We start from the raw sequence: 18388 nt of genomic DNA on the forward strand, positions 1-18388 counted from the left end.
TCTTATACTTTTTCATCTGACTCCATCTTTCCAACTTGCTTGTTTAAAATCTGTCGCTTCCACTGTCTATTTTTTTTTCTCTTCCTTAATACTCACTCGTACACCTCCTTTCTACTGATTGTTTTTCTTCCTTTTTCTTATTGAAAACTCTCTGGCTGGTGTAGCCCTGCTCCATTCACCCTGGCTATGATCAGGCTCACTCCGCTCCCCTATGCTACCCCCATTCCCACCTATGCCCATTTCAATTACATTAATACTCTACCATTTTGTCCACTCCTCCATCCCCCCCTGCTATTTCCTACAACCTCATTCTCTTACTTATTTGCCTACCAACCCCACCCATTTCCTCACAAATTTTGTCACTAACTACCTTCTATAAAGTGTACATCTCTTCCTACCTCTTTACCTTATAATCCCAAGCTCAACTCTACCCTACTCTATATATTATATTTTCCTTCCTTTGTGTACTTTACACACCTGCTAACCTGCACTCTCCCATTCAATCTTCTTGTCAAAATGCTACATCTAATTCTTTCTATACTACTGTATACCATCCTGTCAATCTTTACATCTAACCATCACGCACCACCAGACCTGTACCATAGTCCTATCCTTCCACACCTAGATTGCCATACCCCAAGACCCTATTCTTTCCCATTATCACCCTCTCTCTTCTCTCATCACATTGCCTATCTCTACAAAATTAAATTCTGTCCTTCACATTCTTTCCCCTGAAAATGTAAACTCAAACCTTTCTGTCTCAATTCTCTTCACATCAGTTCCACTTCATTCTTATTTAATCTGCTTATCTCAGATGATATTCATCCCAAGCCAGGCACTGACACTCACCCCACTCATCTCTCCAGTCCTCTAACTTCCTCCTCTCCTCAAATCAGCCCCCAGCTATATACTACCCCAACTACTAATCACCTTAAAATTATTGCTCTCAATATCCCTAGTATCTTAAATAAAGTGACTGAACTCCATTTCTGGATATCACTCCATACCCCCAATATTCTCTCCATCTCTGAAACTTGGCTAAAACCTTACATATCTAATAATGAAATCTTACCCCCGGGTTACAATATCTTCTGCCAAGATAGACCTACAAAAAAGGTGGAGGTATAACTATACTATACTATACTCTGAACATCTCTCCCTCTACCCCCTTCCTTTTACCCCTCCTAGTTTTCACCCAGATGAAATACTCATAGTCAACTGTAACTTAAACAATCAAGAGAAAATTGCCACCATATATATACCTCCTGGTAACAACATCCCTACCCTCAAACTTTTCCTTGCTTGGAAATCTCAAACCATCTCCTATGAAACCATCATTCTAGGTGATATCAACATTGACTGGAATATTCTATCCGCTACCTCCCCCACCACAAGCATTAACCTATATAGTTTTTCTCAACTTATAACCTCTCCCACTCATATTAACCAACAATCTAATACCAGTTCTACTCTTGACTGGATTCTTACCTCCCATCCCAACTGCTATCATAACCCCTCTATTTTACCTGACTCACTTAGTGATCACCTCTGTACTTCCATCCAGTGCCACTCCTCCCAAGGATCTAAATTGCACACATATAGAGACTGCAGTAACCTATGTAATTTTGACCCAAATGTCTTTAATCAAATTCTCTCTTCTATCAATTGGTCTTTCCTTTTTGACACCCCCCCCCTCGAAGAAGCTGTCCTAAAATTTAACAGCACATTTCTCAACATTCTTAACTCCTTGGCCACCATCAGGAAAATAAGGGTTAAAACCAACTTTGCCCCCTGGATAACCAAAGACACTCTCTCCCTCATGCAGAGAAGGGACAGTGCTTGGAAAAACTGGCAAAAGCATAAAACTACTGCAAATCTCCAGTTCTATAGAGAACTTCAAAACTTAACTAAAAACAAATCAACATAGACAAAAAATTTATCTTAACCAATAAAGAACCCTCATTCCAACCCAAAAAATTCTGGTCCACTATCAACAAGCTATGACACCCAGGAAATCCATCTCCCCCTAACCCCTACCCTAACTCTTCCCCAGTTGAAACTGCCACTCTGTTAAACTCCTCATTCATTAACTTCATACAGAACGTACTTAAACCTAAGTCTAACATTATCCCTGATATCTCACCCCTATCTTCCCTTATTACTCCTTTCTCCATTAAACCAATCCCCACTTCCAATATCTGATTACTTCTTAATAAACGTAAACTCTGCTCCCCCTCTGCCGATAACTTACCACCCTTCTACCTTAAGTTAGCAGCCTCCTCCATTGCATATCCAGTCTCCATACTTATCAGTCGTTCAATTCAGGAAAGCCTTGTACTTGCCTGATGAGAAAAAATGTTGTTATGCCCCTCCACTAACCCCTCTAATTTCAGGCCCATTGCTATTCTTTCCCCCTTTCTAAAATTCTCAAAAAGTGAATACATAAACAGCTCATTTCTTATCTCACCCAAGAGAACCTCCTTACCCCCACACAACATGATTTCCTACCTCATCACAGCACTACTACTACACTCATATCTTTTACTCATTCTATTTCTACATCTCTTGACAATAACAAATTAGCCTCATGCCTTTTTCTTGACCCCTCTAAAGCCTTTGATACTGTATCTCACATCCCCCTTCTCTGCAAACTAGTATACCTCAACCTCTGTAACTCTACTCTCATCTGGTTCTCTAGTTACCTATCTGATCGATTACAATCTGTTAAATGGCTCTCTGCTACCTCCCCTTTCCTCTCTGTTCAAGCTGGGGTTCCCCAAGCCTCCACCCTGGGGCCCTTCTTATTCAATATCTTTACTAACAATCTCTACCAATCCTGGCCACACTTTACTCTTATACTGCTATAGAAATCGTGAGACACAACCATTACGAAATCTTCCCTGATCGCCATGTGTGAACACTCTTTTATGTGAATGCTAGTGACATAAAATAATGCAAAGCTGGATGGAAATACAATGCCTGGCTAAAAGGCCAAGATAAGATAGTGCTTATGAATAATTCCTCTCTTTATCAAGTTATAATTATTAATATAAATATTTATATTGAAAATAATTATTCTAATAATCAGATGTCAGACAGATGTAAACCAGCTATAAGACTTCGCAGTGGCTTTTAGAATTGTTAGCTCAGCTATTTGCTAGGAAAACAATAGAATGGCAAGGTCACAGCAGACTGGAACAAGGGTCACACACTGGCACACTCTGATGTATTGTAACAGCAGTGAGTGGCTCTTCTAGTAGAAGTTGTAAAAAACATGCATTAATCAGTACTTTTCTATTTCTATCAAAACATTCCTAAACCATATGTGTAACAAATAAAAATAATGTAAAATACATGCTCTGTAAAATGTATATATATGCTACAAACTTCAAAGAATAAGAAAATGTATATTATTCTATTTCACACATTGTCTATAGAATGAATGACAGGAGCAGATGTTGTGCCTTGCATATGCTACACATTTTATATGAAGTTTTTATTAAGCTTTTGTATTACTTTGTAAGTTGCAAATTTTCATTAATTCTAAATCATTCAACAGTAGTAATCATGTAAATATTAACTGCAGCTGTAACAATAATAAAATAGTCTTTCTCATTAGAAATGTTAGACATTTAAGAAGTAAGAACATATGATGACAAAGCCAAGCTGAGGCAAGAAATGCTTGCTCTGTACTTGTTACAGAAAAGAAAAAAAACTGTTGTAGTAGTAATCTTAAAATAAAATGCATGACTAAGTTAGGACACAATGTATGTCTAAAGACGCAGGACTACATCTGTCAAAATCATATATAAACCCTGTCCTCATCTGTAATCTTTGTCATTCATTCAGTCAGCTACATGATGACATAAACTGTACTGAACCAACCGGAGATGCCTTGCTTTGCTGATCATTTATCTTTCTTGTTCTTCTAACTGCCTGTATTTTTCCTCATAGGTGCAGTGTTTATAGATACTTTTACAGTTTTTGGTGCTGAAACCCGGAAGGAAACAAAGCAGAAAGTGCAGAAGTTAAAATGTTGAAGTAAAGTTGAAATATTAATGAAAGATTGGCTGATAAAGGTCGGTGTGTGAAGGAAAAACAAACAAGAATCCAGAAGCTGTATCAGTTTTCCTCCATGAGACCCATCCACAGGGAAGGGAGGTGGAAGGAGAGGGTGGTCAGCCAATTCCCAAAAGGGACTTCCACACTGCTGATACCTGTTTTGCTTGTTAATGTAGAATCACTAAAGCTTTGTTCTCCTATAGTTAAATGTGTAATCTGTAATTTATGAGGCATGCAGTTGAAGGAATTTGCATAGTAATATGATTTTTAAATGTGGAGAGGGAGGGCATCACAGTTGTTATTGCAACCAGAAACTAGACCTGAGAAACTGATTTTGAAAGTAATATTATTAGAGACTTAAACCAAGATTTTATACCAGAAAAAGTACCTATAACCAGACATAGAACTAGATATTTATTAAAATTTGCTAAACCATTTCAAGAAAAAAAAGTCTCAAGAGAAATCTGAAAGTGTTGCTGAGGAAAGGTCTCAAGAAAAATCTGACAGTTTTGTTTCATTCTCTAAAAAAATAAGAGATGTCAGATTCTAAGAAGAATACCTCAGATAAGGCTAAGGCAAGGTTATATTTTTCTCCTAATTTTCCCAGATTAAGTTATAAACCAAGTAGACAGTGAAGGTAGTGATAATTTACAAACAGGAGATTCACAATTTTTATTAGATATTATTCATGAATTGGGTCAGTCAGAAGCAACAAAGGTTAAGTGAAAAAGAGAAGTCCTATTCATAAACTGCCTTCTTTGATTTATGAATTTACAGAGTGGGGAAAACCAAAACAGACTAAAAGAGATTTTATTAAGAAAACATTAATTCCAGCTCTCTTTTAAGAGTTTTTATTCTGTACACTAGAACACAGGACTATAGAAGCTTGTCAAAAAATGTTCACATTTACAGGAAAGTGTAGAAGAATCAGACAGACAGGTAAAAAAAAAACAGCAGATGAACTAAAAGCTTTACATAATGAAATTAAATAAAAAGAACACCAAGGTCACATGCTCAGATATGGGTAGGAGACCACTTAGATATGTATTTAATAAATACAGGAGCCACAGTTAGCATTACTACAAGAACATTCCCAGGAACAAGAACTATAAACTTGCAAGGGTTGAGAGAAAGAATCTCTCAAGCTCAAGCAAGTCTCCCTGTAGAAACAAAGATAGGGGAAGATACCTTCCAGCATGCATGGGTATCAGGCCCTCATCTACAAAACATCATTGGTAATGACATCTTGAAACAAAGAGGTTACATTATAGATTTGTGTAAGACAGAATTGATTAAGGGACCATTAAATGAAGTATTAGTCATCTCTGAAGCTTTATGCAAATACAGTGTCAAAGATCCAGGGCAATATGAGTTAGTTGAGTTATTAAAAACACCATAGCAAGAGTTGTCTCAGCTAATTTATTGCTATCAGAATATTTTTGCCAAACATAGGAATGATTGTGGACAAGTCCCTGACTTTACTCTTAAAGTAAGAGGCAGTCCCAAGAAACCTATAAAACAATATCCAGTAAAGAAAGAGACAGAACAGGCAATACTGAATACTGTGAAAGCTTTAGAATCCCAAATGGTAGTGAAAAAAGGTTAATTCACCAGCTAACAATCAATGTTGGCCTGTACAGAAGCCAGATGGAAGTTATCATCTTACTGGTGATTACAGAGAACTTAATAATGTGATACCTACTTTTTTTTGCCAATAGTAGGAAACATGCCTGACCTTATTGCTCAGATTCAAGAAAAAAATGAAAATTTTCTGCACATTAGATGTGAGTAATGGTTTCTGGAGTATTACTCCGGATAAAAACTCACAATGGAAATGTGCTTTTACTCTAGAAGGTCAGCAATATACTTGGACAAGAATGCCTCAGGGCTTTCATAATGCCCCAACAGTTTTTCATCATGTAATGCAGAAAATACTAAAACCACTAGAATGTAGACCTTCTATTACTCAATACGTGGATGACATACTTGTAGAAACAGAAACTGAAAGGCAGCGCTTAAATGCACTAGTAGAAATTTTCCAAGCAATAAGACAAGCAGGATTAAAACTGAACCCTAAAAAGAGTCAGTTTATGAAAGATTCTATTACCTTCTTGGGTGTCACAGTATCAGCAGGACAAAGAAGCATTGGTGAAGACAAAAAGCAATTGATCAGATAGTTACCAATTCCAGTTACTATCACAGGGTTAAGGCAAGCCCTAGGAATCTTCGGATTCTCAAGGGAATGGATGCCAGATTATACAGGAAAGACAAAACCCTTCACTGATACGCTTAAAGGAAACAAAAAGGGAGATGAACTTCTCAGTTGGAATGATGAGTCATTAGCAGATTTCTCTAAGGTTAAGGAAGAACTCATTTCTGCACCTACTTTGAGTGGCACAGAAAGAGATAAAGAGTTCATCATACAGTTTGGACACAATGGTCTAACTATGATGGCCATAGTGTTGCAAGAAAGAGGACCTCAGTATCAGGTTTTGGGATATTATTCCCGAGCTATGAGTCCAGCTGAGAAAGGAATGCGAGAATGTGAGACGCAAGCCATTACAGCAGAATGGTCTACTGACATAACACACCATATGATTCAGGGCTCTCAAATTGTGCTACAGACCAAATATACCACAGTGAAATATATGTTAGAAGGAAAGTCAAAGAGTATGAATAATGCATGACTTGATAGAATCACTGCAAGTTTTGCAAGTCAGGAAGGAGGAATCGGACTATAATTCAGATTAAGTTTCTACCAAAACTGTTTAATTACCAAGGGGAATCTCATGAATGTCCTGACTTGGAAAATAGGGAGGAGCACTATTGAAGGAGCACCAGAATTGTATACAAATGGATCCAGGTTCTGGAGCTCTGAAAGAGGCTGTTTTGTGACAGGATGGGCAATATACAATGCAGAGACCAAAGAGCACAGGAAAGGTAGTCTCCCAGGAGGATGCTCAGCACAAAGACCTGAACTAGAAGCAGTTAAACATGCCTTGTTATTGCCCAGACCGGTAAACATTTATACAGACAATGAATATGTAGTCTGAGTCTTAACATCATCCTCATTTGGGCAAGGAGAGGTTTGATTACAGCTGATGATAAACCTATCAGTCATCAGGAAGTGTTGACAGCAATTTGGAGTTTGATAGAAGATGACAATCCTACTACAGTGAGTATAAATAAGGTCAAAGCTCACGCCAAAAATGAAGTGCATAGTCAGGCTAATAAAATAGCAGACCAGCTAGCAAAAGAAGGGTCCCTTGACTCCAAACAAAGTTATCCAATACAAAATATTCCTTAATATTGGGCATGGGAAGTAAATGACATGGAAGAAAAAGAAGGGAAATGGTACCAAATATTTTGAATAAGTGCCAAATACAAATGGACTTACCTGCTTACATTTGTAAAGAACAGTGTACAGAGTAGGAACATAGAGTGGAAAGTGAGGTAGGTAAAATCACCCAAATCCAACGTGATGGGATCATCATAACACCCGTTGTATGTGGATTAACAGTGATAGGAACAGATGAAATTAAGCCGTTATGGGGTCCTGAATTTGAACAAGGTGCTCATATGTCCTTAAATGCAAAAAACAAACAAAGATAATCAGCAATTAGGAAGCTTAGTAAAACTTCTGAGAGGACAGACAAATTTTCTATAAAATATACAATATGCTGAAGACTCAACATCTGACAATCTTCCTCATCTACTCTCCCTTACTCAAGAATCTCTGCAGTCTGTTGAAAAATGGCTCACTACCAATCAACTGCTGCTTAACCCTAACAAAAGTAAACTCCTACTATTCCTTCCTAAATCTCTCCAACACCTCAAACCCTGCTTCTCTGTCTCCTCTCTAAATGACACTACTATCAAAGATTATCTCACACTAAACTCTTCAGAGTTTATGTAGATGAACTTAAATTTGACACTCACATCAATAATTGTATTAAAAAGATACACCAAAAATTTGGACTACTGTACAGGAACAGAAAAATCCGTAACTCCAGAATCTAAATTGTCCTTAGCTCAAGCTTACCTACTTCCCACCCTACTTTACACTGCCCCAATATTTACCCACCTTGAAAGGAACCTGACTAGTAAACTTGAATTTACCTACAATAAAATAGCCAGATTCACCAGTAATCTCCCTTATCGATCACACCACTGTCGGTCACTAATAAAACTCCACTGGCTTGAATTTCAACACAAACTCCTCCTGCCACAGCTCCACCTGACCCACTCTGTCCTTCACCAACCCCTTAGCTTGTCCATCTCTGGCAAACCACATTGCCCCCTATATTCCTAATCATGACCTATGTAGCTCTGACCAACTCTTGCTGCAAATTTCCAAACCCAACAAATCCATTGGCAAAATACTTTATAGCCACTCAGTCAACTCTGCTTGGAACAAACTTCTTCTCCATATACACTCACTTAACAATACATTGAGCTTTAAAATAGCATTAAAGGAATTTCTGCTTAACTCATGGATCTGCTCCTGTAATGACCCCACCTGAATGTCACCTCCTTGCCTCTCCCTTAACCACACTGGTCCCCTCATCTTATTCCCTTACCTACTGATTAACATAACCTTCTGATCATATTTCCTTTACCACTAACTGCCCTCCAGTATGCTCACCTTTTCATCTATCTCAGCTACCCCTCAAGAATCTAAGACTTCTTTTTAGCTTAATATTGATAGGACTCTTATGCTGACTTCTTTGTTCCATAACTTCTCTTTAATCCACGTCATCATAATTATTGTATTATGTTCATTTATTACTTGTATGTCTCATATATTGTATGATGTTTTCTGTTTTCCTTTGATATTACTTGCATGTCTCCTATATTGTATGATTTTTGTATTTATTTATGTATAATGACAAAACATTCATTCATTCAATTGTTTAATTTCTCACTGTATTTCTAACTTTTTGTAATGGAGTTTTTCTCCTCGGGTCTCAGCTGAAAAAGGGTAGGCTGCCCAGCCAGACTAACACAGTAAACAAATGTCATATAAATAAATAAATAAATGAATGTCAACAAATGAAACTTTAAAACTGGAAGGAAGTAGTCATATCATAGATTCAGCAGGCAGGACAAGCACCCAAGCAATACAAAGATGAAAGAAAAGGGGCACTGCACATATTATGATAACAATCAAGAGTGATTCCTAACATAGCTGAATAGAACACAAGATAATGTGCTGCAAGCAGTGCTGCAGAAGAGGTTGACACTGCAGGTGATATTAATAACATGGATCAATGACATGGAGGGCAAGAGGTGGTGGTGTCTGTGTACAGGTTTTTCAGTAATGGATTAAGGGAATGATGGATGTGGAGTTGCAATCTACATTAAGCAGGCATCGAATATGTGGTAATGGGAGAGGGGTGCAGCAATAGATGAGAAGATCAAGGGGACAGGATGAAAACCTATGGTATTGTTCGGCTGTTAATATAGGGGGAATTAAAAAATGCTGGTGGACTGATGCAACATATCTGCACCCAACACACAAAAGAGAGAGAGAAGGTGAAATACTGGATAAAAGAAAGAAGGTGTGGGGAAAAGGGTTATTTCCATGGGACAAATATGTTTATGACACTGTGAGATTATGAAGGGAAAGGACAAAAAGCACTTAACTAAATATTTAGCTGGTCTTAATAAACCTATTTCATTTTATTTTGCTATTCTCCATGTCATCTTTCTGGCTCCAGTCACTATATAAGCTGTTTTTGGTTACTGGTTTTGTTATGCTGCACATTCTAAATGCTCATTTTGGGGTTCTAACCTTCAATAGTAGATCAGAACCGACTACAGTTACTAATGGGAGAGACAACAGAGGTTACTTTTGAAGTATTATAGAGCTGAGTTTTACAGACTGGTCATGATTATTTAGAATATGATAACGTTGAAAAAAACATTGAGGCATTTAATTATAGTGACCCCTTTGTTGACTCTCCTTTACCCCACAGATTAGGCAGATTGGGGAACTGGAGAGACAACCAGAACTATAGTCAGACATGGCAGGGGGAGAAAACTAGAGGGAGAGGGAGGGGGGATAAACAAAGAAGAAGTGGTGGCAGCAGGAGCACAGCAAACTATTACTAGATGAAGTTGATGGCATTTGCTTATCATGCAATGGATTACTACTAAATTACTGAGGATTCAAGAATTTTAATTAAATTTGTTTAAATATCAATAAAGATTTATTCAAAAAGGGATTTACTTTCATTCCTCACAAAAAATGGACACTTCAGACCTACTAGTAGAACTAAAAAATTATACTAGAAAAATTTATTTAACTATTAAGTATCATGATGAAAGATGTAAATCTTCAAATTCTGAAGTTATTTTAAAGAGAAAAAGTACATGCAATCCAACTAAACAATTTGGTAGCCATGTTTGAAAAGCCTTGTGAAAATAATTTTATAAATATGCAAGGCACACACATAGTAAGTACTTTAATCTCTCAAAAAATGAATCAGAGTTATTACACACTTCAGTTAATGAAGCTTTGCTGAGAATCATGAAACCTGACAAAGGGGAGAAGGGTACTTGTAGTTAAAGTTGATTATGTTGGAAAATTTTTCAACAAGTTACAAGATAAAAAGGTGTATATTTCAGTATCCAAGAGCATGATAAATATAACATATAGAAACATAGATTTCTTCTTGGTTGATGATCTTTCCCAACATGTAATTTCACTTGACTGGTATAATTTTTGGTCAACAAGAATTCTGTTATACTAGCCTTATTTGGAATGCTGGCCCATCATTAAAATATACTAGTTCCTCCATATGGGCTGATAGTAGCAGCAGCAGGTTCAAAACCTACCCCCTTGCTGTATTTGTTGACATAATTCTGAAAGATGTACTCCTAGAAAGTATTACTATACTCAAAGATTCCTGGGACTTATTTAGGTAAATTAAATGAGGAATTTTATCAAGAGAACATTATTTTTTTAACTATAACCATAATTGATTTATTTTTTAGCATTCCCCATGAAATAGACTTGGAAATATTTAATGATACCTTGATAAAATGCACACATTTAGAAAATGTGGTTATACAATGTTTGGTAGAATTGATGGTGCTTGTTTTATGCAACAATTTTACTTATTTTGAGGGGGAATATTACCAACAGAAGAGAGATGCTGCAGTGGGAGCTGCATATGCTCCAGTATATGCCAACTTGGTAATGTTAGTTTTGGGAGAACAACTTAATTTTAAACTTATCTTACATGGCCTTCTGAAATTAATATTCATACTACATAGATTACAGTTTTGTTCTTTGGAAAGGAGACCACTTGAAAATTGTGTGTTTCCTAGATTTTTTTAACAATAGTACTTTTTTTTTTTTAATTTACCTTTTCATTCACCACTGACTAGGTGAATGACCTTGATGTAACTATTTCTGTTTTAGATAACCCCTTTCTCTGCATAATATTTCATAAACCTACTTTTTCAAACACTTATTTATACTATATTTGTTTCCTTTGGATTTATAAGAAAGACTTAGTGAAAGAACATCTAGTTAGAATGGCTACAATAAATTCTACCAATGAATCTTTTGTCAAGGAGAAACAGAAACTGGTAAAATGGTTTTAGACTGAGGTTATCCTTTAGACATGGTCAACAAACTCACTGAAGAAGTTAGTAAGGAACAGGGTAAAAATATACTCCCCTTTTTGGTATCTCTAGTAGACATGATTTGAACAACTTGATTACCACTGAAAGTAACACAACAGGGAAGACATTTTTTGAGATCCTTTGTTTTAAAGTATGATTACGACACACATAATATTTAGTATATAGTAAGAAACTGGAGTATTTTTAAAACTAATGAAGAAGTTATTAAGTTAATAGATGATGTGCCAAATTTTGTATTTAAAGTGGATAGGAATTTGAAAAAGCTTTTTGAAATGAGTATAAAATGTGAGATTTTAACAGGGGAAAATAGAACATGTAAGCATGGTGCTTGTAAGCAGAGCTCATACATTTTGGAAAAAGATCACATGCATTTAAATAACTAGTGTTTTTCATGAGTTATTTTACAAAAAGGTAATTCTGTGATGATGTGATATATAATCGTGTATGCTCATGCTGCCAAGTTCTTTAAGTAAGAAAGACAAAAAGGATATTATGGAAAAGAATTTCTGAACACTATTATGATACAGCAAGAAAAAATGCTAACAGTATTTGTATAGGCACACTGGGGAATGTACAGAGTTTATAAAGTTCACCTTTGGAATTATTGGAATAGTTTTATCTGATGAGAGGGGTAGTCAGTGAGAAACATGCATAGATTACAAAGAGTTCATTTATCAATTAAAATTGAATGCTGCATCTCCACCTGGGATAAATAATTATACATCTGTTGCTTATGTGCTGAAGTTTACAGCAGCAAGTTATAAAAGTCAAATTTAAACTATATATTTTTGATCTAAGAAATGAGTTATAACATTCTCTGTTTACTTTTTGACATTTTTTGTGTCTTTCAGCTTTTTTCGGTTAGGGGTCGCCACAGCAGAATTCCGGTCTGCTAATGATTGTCAGTTGCTTTTTATGTACCGACTTGCCAGGCCTGATGCACAACCTTTGACAAAGGTACGCCCATTCAAGCATGTCTCCACGCAGAAGACGCTCTAGCTGAGAATCGAACCGGACAGCGTCTTACTGTGAGGCAACAATGCTACCGCAGCACCACCACCACCGTGGGTTTTTTTACATTAATTTGTATAATTACTAACAATTATGCTATGTATACCCTTTATATTAATATTTGAATAGTAGAGCTAATAATTTTATTAATATTTTATGAAAGGCCATCTTTTATACATTGCATTATATAAGAAATTTGAGTGAATAAATTTATGTTTTTTAATATATGTCAGTGGCACTTGGTACATTTGCATTTTTGTGGACACTTTTTACTTTAAGAGAATTAATTACTAATTAGTCACGAATCCCCTTTGGTAGAAATTAGTTGATTATTTATGGAATTACTTTTTGGCTCTGAAGAAGTCCTATGAGTATGAGGGATGAAAGCACTTAACCAAATATTTATCAGGACTGAATAAACCTATTTTATTTTGCTACCCTCTGTGTCATCTTTCTGACTCCATTTGTTATGTGAACTGTTTTTGGTTAGAGATAGGAAGAAGGAAAGAGGAAATTAAGACATTCAGCAAAGATATAGATGGACTGCATGAGAGAAGACCTGTGACAGTAAGGCATAACTGTTGGGGAAGGTGGGAGAGTGGCATTGGATATAGAGTAGTGGTAACAGTTGACACAACACCCTAACCACATGGAAAAGGGGTGTAGGAGATAATGATGAAAGGAGTATTGCTGGCAGAAATGGCTTGAACCCCAGTCATGATTTTTTAATGGATGTCAGAGATTGTCCATAGCAAATGCCATGTTTGAACACAAGATTGCTCTTAACCATACCTTGTATCAGATCATCTTTGATCAAAGGTCAGGTATAAACTCTGTAGACATATCATCAGACTTGAGAACATATGTTTTGAGCAACTGAATCCACAGAAGAGTTGAGCTTTTAAATGACAACCTTTTGGCAGTGTGTTGGGTCAAACAGATGGACAACAGCTGAACAGACCCAGAAAACCCTTACATGCAGCTAGGGTGACATCTAAATGGCTAGCAGATGCTTCTGTGAAGAATGAGTTCAACTCTCCCTTCTAGAAGAGCATCCTGCATGTATGGTAGAGGTTGTGGATGTGAAGCTTTTGCATGGATCCTGATCAAGGCCACAGTATTGGAAGCTCTGGCAAGGAGCTGTTTTAAAACAGAAGGTCGGTGCTTCTCATGCTAGTATTCAAAGCAAGGAAATGTATTAAGTTAAACAATAGGCATTCTACTCAGTGGAACTAGCAGGGTTTCTCCTGATATGACTGACAGAGTCGAAGATCTCAGGACAGCAATGGCTGTGGCAGTCTTAAAGCAAAGACATGTGTGTGAAAGGAGTATTGGTGATACCAAGAATAACTAATTTGAGATGGCTATAAAGAGATTGTGGCAGATCATCAAACAACTCAGGGGTTATGGAGGGATTTCACACTGTGATCAGAGTAAGGCTATAAAAATGATGATGTCAACCTGGAGTAACTCATATGACTGGGCTCATCTTGCAATAGAGGATAAAATATGGCCTGAAATGCTTCAGGCACTCTGTATTGCTGGGGTGTCAAGGTCAGTGCATCTTTGGAGTTGCCTTGAAAAAGGGAACAGCATATCTGGATTGTCAAAATCGGGTAATAGTCCCCATTTAAAAAAATAAAAAAGAGAGACTAGATGGAGTATTCCAGTTTTATAGGAAGCATACTTCTAAGCTTCTTTGTCAAAGCCTGTGCCAGGGTGATAGAAAGATTCTGTCCAGTAGTTGAATATCTAATTCGGGACAAGCAATACATATTGCATTCTAGAAGTAGAACAGTGGTCAACTTTTTATCAATGCAGAAATACTGCAAATGAAATGGAATTTAAGCAGTTTGATGTACATGGGTTTTATGGACCTAGATGCAAATGACCATGTACTCCAAAATGTGCAATGTGCTATAAAGTAGAGGGTTCACAGGCTGCTGCTTGTCATTTAGTCCCTGTATATGTGGAGTGAGAATTGTGCCAACATACTAAGCCTTAAGCTGAATAAATTTTTGAAGGGACTAGTAGTCCAGTAATGGAGTGTTTTGTCTCCTGTCCTCTTTGCAATTTTCATTGACATGGTATCAGTCTATAGCCAAGGTTTGAAAACTATCTTGTTTGGAGAAATTAGGCTTGCATCTTTGCTGTTTAGATCAAATGTTTTCCTATTGGCGTCAAGTGTCTCCGACCTCTAGAATGTCATAAGACATTGCACTGGCTGTGTTAAAACCAGTATCTTCACATCAACAATCCTGGTTCTGCCCAGGAAAAGAGTGGATCACTTTCTACATTTGACAGGGGAAGTCACAACCTCGAGTGGAGGACTTTGAGTATCTTAAGATGTTGTTCTTGACTCAGGGCATAATAACGAGTGAATGGGTGTAGCAGTGGCTGTACTGTAGGAGTTGCCTTAGGCTGTGCTGGTAAAGTGAGAGCTGAGCCACTGACTGAAACCTTAATTTGAGTGGTACATATATGAACCCATCATCACATATGGTGACAGACTTTGTGTAGTGACCAAAAGGATTAGATTTTAGATATAAAGAAGCAGAAATAGGATTTCATTACAGGGTTGATGGGCTCAGTCTCCATGATAGAGAGAGAAGACTCAGGAATCTAGGATGATCTCTGATTACAGCCAGTGCTCCACTAGGTCGAATGGAGTCAGGTTCCATGGCTTGAGATCCAAGTGAAGATGTCTATTCTTCATGTTCCTTTGCAGGTGTATCAGGCCACAGCCTATAGGAGGAAAGATACATTTGACCCTGACCACATTATAGACAGTATTCTACTCTCCTTGCCAATAGCATGGGAGCCTACATGAAGATCCCTGGACTGTTTTTTCTATATATAAATCTAGTCTGCTCTGCCCTCTATAACCTTTATCAGGGCTAGCAGTTTAGAAGCTGTATGTATGTATCAGTGGATAAGTGAACCTTCTGTCCACTGGCAGATCTGTAAAAGTAATGTCCACATGATCAACCCAGCTAACCAAACAAACAAATGCATTTACTCTATGAAACTGATTTTATATAAAATGTTGAGTTTTCTTGTTATTTCAATGCAATGGAAACCATGGTTAACATTGTAAGATGACGGAGCAGTACTTTTTATTCTTCTTATCACAAGCTATTGTTGCTGAATAGCTAACTGACTGGAGAAACGTTTTTTTTATATATTTATGCTACTATTTTAATTATCCAGTCACTGGAACAATGAAAAAAAATAAATAAAAACACAGGTTGAACTGCTCTAATATGGGGGGGGGGGCATCAACAGAGATCCTTGGCACTAAATAGTGGCTATGCTGAATAATTAATTGAACATAAATCAGATAAGGCAGAGTTATAGACAGCATCTTTTTTAGATTTTATTTTATTTTTAAAAATTCACAATTACACTGTGCAGTCTTCATACATGGTACAAGTTTGTATTTCACACCAGTGATTCATTGTTTTGCATTCCCATTCTACACTTTCACCCCAAACCCCTTTTTCTTGTAGTAACTTATGACCTCCTCCCATTTTCCCTTTCTTTTTTTCCCACTCCTCACAGTTTCATCTGCTTTATACTTCTTATAATGTAGAGTCATTTCCTGTTCTCTTCCTATTTCTGGCACTTGTCCTATATCTTTCTGTTTCTGGCTATTACACTCCATCTGTGTTATCATTCATCTTATTACCCATATTTCTTTTTCCTGCCAACTCTCGCCTTCATTCACTGTACCCCACAGGTACAGTTCCAGTGAGTTTTAACCCTGCTTTCCATATACCCTCTTTCTAGACCATCTATCTGCATCTTTCATGTCTGGATACACTCCCAGGAAATATGTTTTATGTCTGTCTTTTTGTCATGCATCTCCAACATACTGAGTTGTTTTTCTACACTCTTTATAGAATCTTTTCAATGTGCGGTACTATATGTGTGTCGTTCTTAATATCTTATCTCCACCACGTCCATTTCCTGCATCTCTGATGCTGTTTTGAGGGCTTTTCTCCAGTCAGCTTCCCCAAATTGCCACCCTTTCTTTTTTCACATTTTTTCTTTATCTCTTTCTTTGTGATTTATTCCACTTTCTCCCTCAGGTCATCATAAACCGTTCTGCTTTTACCTATCCCCTGTTTTCACAATTCTCAGATTGGATTCTCCTTCTCTTTTCTCCTTTCTTTAATTTTCTTTTCATGAGTGTCTGTTTCCTTCCTCTTCCCCAAACATTTTTCTCTCAGTCTGTTGTATGTTTACAGTTTTTTGTGTTAATCCAAATTTCTATAGGATTTTGAATACTACCTGTCCTCTTGCACCTTCCTTCACTAACTGTTGCTTGCCTCTTATCCCATTTTCTGCTTGTTTCTTCCAATCCTCTTTCCTCCATTATGTCTCTTTCTTTCCTTTCTCCCTGTGTCATATTGCCCCACTTCTTTAGTCCTCTGTTCATTCTGTTACATTTTCAAACCATCCTATTTGCCTCGTGTCTTCTGGTCTTTTAGTCTCTCCTTTGCTCTTGAACCATTCATGTACGTTATATGCTAAGGCCTGTATGGGTATGTGTGGAGTCCCCAGTCTCCTTTTTTGCTACTCTATCTTAGTACCTTTCTACTTTCTCCTTGTAAATCTACCCTTCCAAGTCTTGGATCTACTGTCAGTTTTTATTACATGAGCTATATTATAATTCTAATCATGTGTATTCTACCCAGTTCATTTTATGTATGTTTTCTGTCGTCCCCTAGCCAGTATTCCATTTTTTCTGTCTCCTCTTCTCCATATTCCTTTGTACTGTGTCTCTTAATATACTCCTAGATATTTGGGGTTTCCTTGCCTGTCATTGCTCTGATTTCACTGCAGTTGTTTCTGTTCCTGCTACTTCAGTTTTTATTACTGCTTCCTCTGTTCTTGGTCCTTCTCTGTCTATAATATTTTTCCATATTTCCCTTTATATCCTGCTCTGTTCTCCTCCCAGTTTTTTATCTCCTCTTCATCTTGCCTCTTTTTTGACACATCCTCTCTTATAATTTTCCCCTAACTGCGGCTATGATTTCATCCCTACAGATTTTCTTCACTTCTTTCTTGCTTATAGTGCCCTCCTCCATTGTTTCTTCTACAAGTTTTTGTAATTGTTGGTGCCTGTCCTGATCTTTCCACTTGTAGCTCATCTATATCCATCCCAGCCCCTCTCCTTGTTCACTTTCTACCCTTATTGCCATTGCTAAGTCTGCATGGTGTGATATGTATTTCTCCTGTACTTCTATCTCCACCATCATTTTTATTGGTTGCTCTGTAACTTGTATCCTGTCCAGTCTACTAACTCGAATCAAGCATTTTCTGGTAAATATCAAACAGAGCACCTCACTGACCCTTTTCAAGAGAAATCTTGATGAGTGGATGGGAAATAGACAATTCACCCTGGGGATCACTCCAGTGGCTCTGCTTGAGAGATGCACTGGGAACTAAGGTCGGGTGGCACAATGCCAGGGTAATCCTATTGGCTAGGCTTGTAAAGGATCCAGAGCCATTAGCCTAGTACACACCTATGAACCTAAATGTATACTGGCTCATTTCATGGTGTCTTTCCCTCCATACATCCTTCCACTCTCCTTCTTTTGTGTTTCTTTCTATGTCTAATAAATACTAACAAGGTCACAGCTTGGATGAATGG

The sequence above is a fragment of the Protopterus annectens genome, chromosome 1.part2 (assembly GCF_019279795.1).
Source record: "Protopterus annectens isolate FY-2018-M chromosome 1.part2, PAN1.0, whole genome shotgun sequence".
Taxonomy (NCBI): domain Eukaryota; kingdom Metazoa; phylum Chordata; order Ceratodontiformes; family Protopteridae; genus Protopterus; species Protopterus annectens.